Source organism: Periplaneta americana, chromosome 4 (genome assembly GCF_040183065.1).
Source record: "Periplaneta americana isolate PAMFEO1 chromosome 4, P.americana_PAMFEO1_priV1, whole genome shotgun sequence".
NCBI lineage: Eukaryota > Metazoa > Arthropoda > Insecta > Blattodea > Blattidae > Periplaneta > Periplaneta americana.
The window spans coordinates 65,318,262-65,325,867 of NC_091120.1; positions in this window are offsets into that span (position 1 = coordinate 65,318,262).

A 7,606-nucleotide genomic window follows, 5' to 3' on the forward strand; every position below is an offset into this window, starting at 1 on the left:
TACGGGAAAACGGCTGAACGGATTTTAATGAGTGACCCGTCATTTTGAAGCTTGGCATCCAAGGATTTTCAGAAAAGTAGTAACTTTCGGTGAAGCATTAGTTTTCCTACATATTTTTCCTATTTTCCAAAATCCATCTTTCGTCAGTTTTGAGAACTAATTGCATTTCAGAGCCGTGATTTCAGAATAAAACAGAACACACACTACAATAAATAATAGGCTATTACACGAAGGCCATGACCTGCAGGATTGCTGACATATTTAGAGTTGAAATTCAACTGGTTATTAAAACTTCACGACTTACTAAAAATAATTTACATGTCTGATTTTTGCGGTGTGTAATTTTCTGAGTACAGCTGTGTATTGGATATTAAAATCTACAAAACTTGAGGTGGTTTGATGACATTATTACCATTAGAAATGAAATATTATTATAGTTAATGCCATGATGTGACTATTTTTCATTATACATATTAATGCTATATTAATGGTATGAAAGTGAAACGTTTTGGGGTTATATAAGTAGATGTAGAGAATATCTTAATTTAGATCTTCATTTCTATAATTTACTGAGTGACGACTTTTTATACATAACATACAAAACTTTACGTAAGATAATATTGTTATTAAAAATCAAATATTTTTATAGTTATTAATCAAGTGGTGTTGGGTATTTTTCATATACTTAATGGCGGTGTGGTGTAGATATTTATATGCGTCATTCTCTTCAGTATTGGCTCGAGAAAGAGTGCAAAAATTACAGTTCCTAAGGAAAGATCAAAGATATTACTTACTGATAAATAAGAGGCTTACAAAATTTTGTAGTCCCTCAATCATTTCAGCAAGATCTCTTAGCAGGATAAAATGATTTTACTCTCTACATTTCAAGCTCTACATGCAACAGCTATACCAAGAAGCTATGTCTAATGTTCGAAAGCATAGCAAACATGACTTTTTTTTAACTTTCATCTACAATCCATAATAACCTGAAATAGCTATTGCTTTACTCCCACATGAAAAACCTACTGATCGTCATGACATTGTTACTTGCGTTTTCGCGTTGAAACTCAAAAACTAAGGTAGACCGGTTGAATAAAAAGTATTTGGCATAAAAAACCATTCAGAAGGAGTATGTTTCATAATTATGGAAGCAAATAACTTTAAAAATTTTGGTATTCTTCATTCAAAATAAATCTGAAAAATTTTTATTTGAACGTCTAATGAACTTAGTTTGCAGCATTTGCTGCACACGCCACTAGTAGGCTATATTCGAAGGAGCAGGGATAACAATAGCTGCTTGAAAGATTCATTGAATTAACCAGAAAGATTCCCAGTAGTATTAAAAATGTTGTAGTAAAATATATTAATAAATAAATATTTTAAGTTACATTTATGGCCTATTAACATCGCCAACATTTTCTGCTCCTTTTTTCATTTATAATAGTGTATAATAATAATAATAATAATAATAATAATAATAATAATAAGAAGAAGAAGAAGAAGAACAACAACAACAATAAACTAAAAAGATTATTTAGGTTTACACACCCATTGAAATGGAGCATTCTCTGTGGATATCTGGAAAAATAATTGAGGAAGAGAATAGTAAAATGTTTTTGTAGAGTGTGACATTGTAAGGGGCAGAAACTTGGACGTTACGACGAAGTAAAGAGAAACGATTGGAAGCATTTGAAATGTGGATCTGGAGAAGAATGGAGCATGTGAAATGGAGAAACAGAATAAGAAACGAAGCTGTGATAGGAAGAGTGGTTGAAGAAAGAATAATGCTGAAACTGATCAGGAAAAGAAAAAGGAATTGGCTGCGTCACTGGCTGAGAAGAAACTCCCTGCTGAAGGTTGCACAGGAAAGAATGATGAAAGAAAGCGAATTTCGCTGCAGAAGAAAATGTCAGATGATAGACAATGTTAAGATTCATGGATAGTATGAGAGTGAGGGAAAGGCGGAAAATAGTAAGGATTGGAGAATGCTGGGTTTGTTGTGAAAGACGTCCTTGGGCAGAATACTGTTGAATGAACAAAAGTGTAGATCAGATCTTAATGAGGCTGATTTTGTTTTTGTGTAACTCGAAGTTTTGTTTACGTTCTTGTTTTAGAGCAGTAGTGGGAAAAATGAACGCAACGCACAAGACAGGATTTAAATGGCAACTACATATTGTGGGAGGGGTTGCACTCTACAGTGCAGTGATGGATTTACAGACAGTTGCGCCACTACACTCCTACATACCATAGGCCTATGTAATTAGAAGGGTTCATTCACGTGATATTTTAATTAATCATTTTTCAAAGCAATTTCTTCGAAATTGAGATTTATATCTGTGCATGCTATTTTCAGTTGCGCAAGGAGATGAGCATCGCTTAAGCGGGATCTGAGGCTGGACTTTATAAATTTTATTTTAGAAAGCAGCTGTTCGCACTGGTAGGTTGATGAATTCATACCGTCATGTCCCATAACTATGGTCCTGGAACACAACTATGGTTCACGATACAACCATTCAAAGATCATTGTAAAAGCAACGTAGACCGTTCGTAGATAGCTGCTGTGACTTGAATTGAAACTACAGTACAGCAAAGTATAGATAAACTAGGTACTACGTCATGGAGTACAACATTTGAATAGTATCGTGGACAATAGGTATGTTCCAGGACCATATTTATGGGAAATAACGGTATCCATTATTTTTAAGCAAACTGTCTAAGCAGTGGCTATCTTTTAAAAAATTTTAGTCCCCGCAGACCTTCGCATTCTTCTTCCAAGAGGCTATCATTCTGCAAATCCAGTACCTCTAACTGCAATTCTGGGATAATATATTTAATTTAAACACGAAAAGGAGTGGCAAAAACATTGAAATGTTTCGCCATCCTTTGAAAATCACTGAATTTGTGTTCTTTGAACTCGTATAACAGGTGATCTATTTTAAGAATGCAGATATTTAAGTTCGCGTCCTGAATATTTGTAACTGATCCTAAACATGAGAAATGAAAGAACCGCCTTTCTTGTAAGTGTGATATCCTCTCGATTCATATGATTCTGCGAAAGATATTGTATCACTAATGAAGCTCCGAAGTACAACAATCCAGTATAATCCGCCACGTACACGCGCAGTATTTTCATGGAGAAGGGGAAGGTGAGGGGTAAGTTTGATGCTTCGCTGAGGTCTGATATCACTGCGGCAATGTTTTAAAAGAAAATGGTTTCATGGTATAATAAAAGTATTTTTCTATCTAATAGTAACAGTTAATTCTTACTGACCTCATTTTTTATGTATTATTAAATGAGATCTGTAAAAAAATGTAAGATACTCATTTAATACGTCAGAGCTTTGGTTCATTACTAAAAACGAAACTTTTATGTTCTGAACTGTATTTCTATTGTTGGGAGTCAAATTCGAGCCTATTGTGTGAGAACTGAGCCTACCTAGTTTCATTCGTGTAATTTTGAGTAACTTACACGCTATGAACCTGATATAGTACTATAGTATGTTCAGTGTCTTAGTCATGATGTCAATTAGATCATAGTACATTGCCGTTAAAGGTATACAAATACAGATCTATTCTCAAGTACATATCTGAAATGGAATTCGTCACAAACACTATGGACAAATGTCAACATGTTACCTATATCATCTGACTTCAGGGATTGGATTTCCTGCAGTCCATTTCATTCTTATCTGTCGAAGTCGTCCGACCGACGTTTTATTGGTTTTCCAACGTTTCTTTTCTCCGTTGAATGACACTCGGACTCTACTTCAGAAGCTTTGCAATGTCAGCTAATTTCTTTAGTTTACTTGACTTTATTTGATTCCGTCAAGTTTTCATATATCCTATATTAAGTTCCATTAACCTCATTTTGTTCCTAGTCTAGCTAAAAATAGTCATCAATCGAGCTCAAACAATTTTTCTACCAAAGATTCACGATAATGTGCAAGATAAAAGAAACCATTACGGTTAACTTAAAGGATCTTATTTAATCTTAGAAATTATCGAGTCTCAAAATTAATAGCGATTACAGCTGTGACTTCCAACGAATTAAGAATGACAGTACAGAACACGAATAAGGGGAATTTCATCATTAAGGTCGGTTTATTTCTTTCATAAGAGTTAGTGATACGGCTAAAGAAAAGTGTTGACATCAGGGTAGTAAATAATTTCTATATACATTGTTAGAAAATGCATCGCGTTGCCGGATGTCTCTACTGTCTGAAGGAGCAGAGATAGTGAACATCCGACTCTCCTCAATAGCAGACCTGCTTAAGTGACGTGAGGTTGTATCAGAATGCCGAAACAAAAATCCAACAAAGAACAGATAATAGGAGGACTGAATTCAGAACACGGGAAAATTGTGTTTGACTCGATAATGATGGTTTCTTTTTTTGTAAATTGAATATTTGTTCCGGGTTAATTAATTTGAAATATAAGTAATCTTGTAAATGTGAATTCTATTATGCGTTCATTCATACGGAGCGGACAATACAATAACTAGTGCGTGCACACAATCATTTTGTAAACACTGAGCTCTACGTACGATACAGCCTAACCTATAGTGTAACAAATACTTTTTTTCAGCCCTACGCTAATCACTATGCATCGAGAATAGTACATTATGCAACGAGCTTATAATGATAGTAATTAAGAATCGAGTATGGGTATTTATGAAACGAGCGCAAGCGAGTTTCATAATTTTCATACGAGCTTCTTAATTACCATTATAGGCGAGTTTCATACGACTTTTTATGCTCGACCATATTTCTAACTTGAAATTACCGGTATTCAGATGTATACATTTTATTTGTATCTGACAAGATCGGAAATGACCTTGTTCTAGGTCGTGAATTGTGAGATGTGCGCAGACGCGAAAGTATTGATTTTTTCCGAGGAACAATGTCATTGACCTTGACGTAGTCCCGTTAAACTTGATAATATTATAATATTATAACCTTGATTATTGAATTCGACATTGAAAAACGAGATGACAAACTGAATTTATTTGAATATTATTTACAATTAACGCTAATTATTATAGTAACAGAACATAACCTTCTGCGACAGTATTGGATTTCCAGCCTCTGTGACTTTTCGCTAATTCTCTTTCGATTGCATATCCGAGAATAATCGATACTTGCGGTTTTATAACGGTACAAAGCTGACTTGTCATTGGCTGAACACATGTAAGCTGAGTTATCATTGGCTGAAGACCTGTACTTTAATGAGTAGGTGTACTTTAATGACATGCATTAAAGGTCGAGCATAAAGAATTATATGGTATTGTCACAATAATTGTCTAGGCCTATATGACACATCTATGAACTATGCATGGGAAAAGTTGTTATATGGTATATATTTTAGTTTATAGTGCTGTTTTGTGACATTTATAGTTTATTTAGATTGCATATACAGTATATAAATATAGGCCTATATATTTATCTAGATGTATGAGTGCATAGATCTTTTCGGTATGTAATGGGTATTTTCCATATTTAACTCCGGGTAACATCCTCATCCCTTTTCATATTTTGTGCTTATATCGCACTTGGTTTTATTGTTTTATGGATTTGAATCCTTCTGAAATAAAGGATTGTGTTATGTAAGCGGTTTCCATGGGCAGTATTATGTCTGCTAAATTAATAATTATAATAATAATAATGCTTTCGCGTAGCTCGTAACACGGCGTCATGGCTTCGCAGTTGTAAAATTCCCCAGATTTATTCATGCATTATGACAATCACTTGTCCCCTATATACAATGGGCTTCAGTGATTTCAAAGCGTGTTTTGTCGTATTTTCATGTGAATGAGAGCGAGTAATTTATTTCTCGTAATTAATTTAATTTAATATCGTGCATTAATATATAATAAACGAAGCATAAAGGCATTTGTAATGGGCACATTAGTATGCCATTACTTTGAGGCCCAGACCAGGAAATAATTTTCTTTCTCTTTTTTTTTACGTGAAATTAGATAAGTTACTACTACATTAATATGTATTTCACAGTGCTTATTTTTATTTTATTAAGTAAACTTTTATTTAATTGCCTCCTTTCCTTTTATTATACAGGGACATCATTTTGTTTTTACTAACATTTCTAATATTAACCTGCCTATACCTTTGGCTTAAAGGTTGTGAACCGGAAACACCGTTTGATTTTTACTCTCGAACTGAGCTGTCCATGCGGACGTATTCATTATGCAGCGCATATTATACTATATATAGCACTTTAGCGTACAATATAGAGAATGAAGTTAAATTGAAAAATAATCATAATATGGATATTTAAACACATATTTGAAAATTATTGCCGTTCATTTCTATACAGGTTTCAGTTCTTTTTTGCATATTATCGCACTACATACTATTGTACCTAATTTCAATTACCAGTTTCGTCTTTCCTACTACTAACTCGTGTTGAAATAATTGTGTTCCTACTCTATAAAAGAGTACCTTACGTACTGTAAATTCAATCTTCACTTCTGCCCGATCCGAAAAGATAAAATTATTCAGACATGCTATTTATTGTCCGTTCAGGTGGTTTTGTCGAGGGTCGTAGAAAGGAGGGATATCACGTGACAGTTAATTACTTAACGAGGCCCTTTTATTTAAGTTATTTTAAACAGTTGTATAATATTACATTGACGTCCAATTCCTAACAGAAATTAATGTTTTCAGAAAAGAGTTTAAGATACCCCAGCCACAAAGGGACGAGCAGAAGTGGGTGGGGGAAACCGGGATGCGACATAGGCAAACGGACGACAGTACCTGTGCGAGAATATGATTCAATATTGAAAGCGAAGATATTTCTGGAACGTACTATACTCACTAACTCAGTACTGTTTGTATTTACTAAGACCGTAAGGCGACTTTGACAGTATACGCTTGGTTCTGTGTGGAGAACGGTCGGAAGTTTGCTAGTAGAAGGGGTGGGATTGAAGTACATTCAAAAACTCAGGTACAATAAAAATTGAAGTAAAAATAAAATGATGTCCCTGTATAAATCGTATCCGTCAAGCTTAAAAAAATTATATATAATTACTTAAATCCGATACAGTTGTATGTTCAACTCTGTAAGCAGTTTTAATCTAGTTGAGTGTAAGAGAAGGCTTTACGGCCTTCACTACGCCTGGTTAAATAAAGCCATTATTATTATTATTATTATTTATTATTATTATTTATTATGTATTACTATTATTCCTTCTCAAGTTTATCTATTCATTATTTCATTTCTATTTCACAGATTTCAGAAAATTATTCCTTATTAATGGTTTATAATTTGATACTTGTTTTGGTACTCGTAGTTGTATTTTTGGCATCCCTTTCTGATATCTTGGCTACTGCTATCAGCACTTTTGATATTTCAGTTCATGTATATGATGCTTAAATGCATTTCTTATAGCTTGACCTCTTATTTGGTTTAACTTTTCGCACAAAATACTTGTAACTGTCTGAGAATTTAATTTATGATATTTGAATTAATTGATAATGTCTCATTATGTGAATCGGAAAGAGATTATTGTATTCTCTGGGGCTGCTGAAATCAGGTTCGGAAGTTGTTACAGAGATAAAATTTATTACTGTCTCTGGTACCGAAAAAAATA